Raw genomic sequence first — 1,334 nt, 5'->3', positions numbered from 1 at the left:
CGTTCATTCGCGCAAATTATGAACGATAATAGTCGTTTAATTCGAAACTTTGATCGACGGTAACCAAAGATTTTTTAAAGCGTATATTTATATAGGTGTAAGGGCTAGTTGTGTAAGTCTTTGTGCAGGAACAACATGAATAATTTCGAAACTTTCAATCTTAATATTAAAAAAGAAAAAGGGAATTAATTTGTCGAAGCTTAATTTGTTCATTCGCGCAAATTATTAATGATAATGGCCGTTTAATTGAAACTTTGATCGACGGTAACGAAAGATTTTTTAAAGCGTATATTTATATAGGTGTAAGGGCTAGTTGTGTAGGTATTTGTGCAGGAACAACATGAATAATTTCGAAACTTTCAATCTTAATATTACCAAAGAAAAAGGGAATTAATTCGTTCATTCGCGCAAATTATGAATGATAATGGCCGTTTAATTGAAACTTCGATCGACGGTAACGAAAGATTTTTTAAAACGTATATTTAGGTATATAAGTGGAAGGGCTGATTGTGCAAGTTTTTGTGCAGGAATCTATAATATAATTTCGAAACTTTCAATCTTAATATTACCAAAGAAAAAGGGAATTAATTCGTTCATTCGCGCAAATTATGAATGATAATGGCCGTTTAATTGAAACTTCGATCGACGGTAACGAAAGATTTTTTAAAACGTATATTTAGGTATATAAGTGGAAGGGCTGATTGTGCAAGTTTTTGTGCAGGAATCTATAATATAATTTCGAAACTTTCAATCTTAATATTACCAAAGAAAAAGGGAATTAATTCGTTCATTCGCGCAAATTATGAATGATAATGGCCGTTTAATTGAAACTTCGATCGACGGTAACGAAAGATTTTTTAAAACGTATATTTAGGTATATAAGTGGAAGGGCTGATTGTGCAAGTTTTTGTGCAGGAATCTATAATATAATTTCGAAACTTTCAATCTTAATATTACCAAAGAAAAAGGGAATTAATTCGTTCATTCGCGCAAATTATGAATGATAATGGCCGTTTAATTGAAACTTCGATCGACGGTAACGAAAGATTTTTTAAAACGTATATTTAGGTATATAAGTGGAAGGGCTGATTGTGCAAGTTTTTGTGCAGGAATCTATAATATAATTTCGAAACTTTCAATCTTAATATTACCAAAGAAAAAGGGAATTAATTCGTTCATTCGCGCAAATTATGAATGATAATGGCCGTTTAATTGAAACTTCGATCGACGGTAACGAAAGATTTTTTAAAGCGTATATTTGCAAGCCTCCTGCAACGTGGATAATTTCTTTTAATCTTGATATATTTTTAAAAAAGAAGAAGAGGAAAAAGGGA

General features: G+C 31.1%; 1 protein-coding gene across 1 annotated transcript in view; it reads right to left on the bottom strand.

The window, feature by feature from the left end:
• Positions 1-1,334, bottom strand: part of LOC102672372 — a 60,599-nt gene that overhangs the window by 17,526 nt on the left and 41,739 nt on the right. The window lies entirely within an intron of this gene.

Source organism: Apis dorsata, unplaced genomic scaffold (assembly GCF_000469605.1).
Source record: "Apis dorsata unplaced genomic scaffold, Apis dorsata 1.3 scaffold_19, whole genome shotgun sequence".
NCBI lineage: Eukaryota > Metazoa > Arthropoda > Insecta > Hymenoptera > Apidae > Apis > Apis dorsata.
The sequence above is the reverse complement of the archived record's forward strand: the minus strand, read 5'-3'. Positions and strand labels throughout refer to the sequence as shown.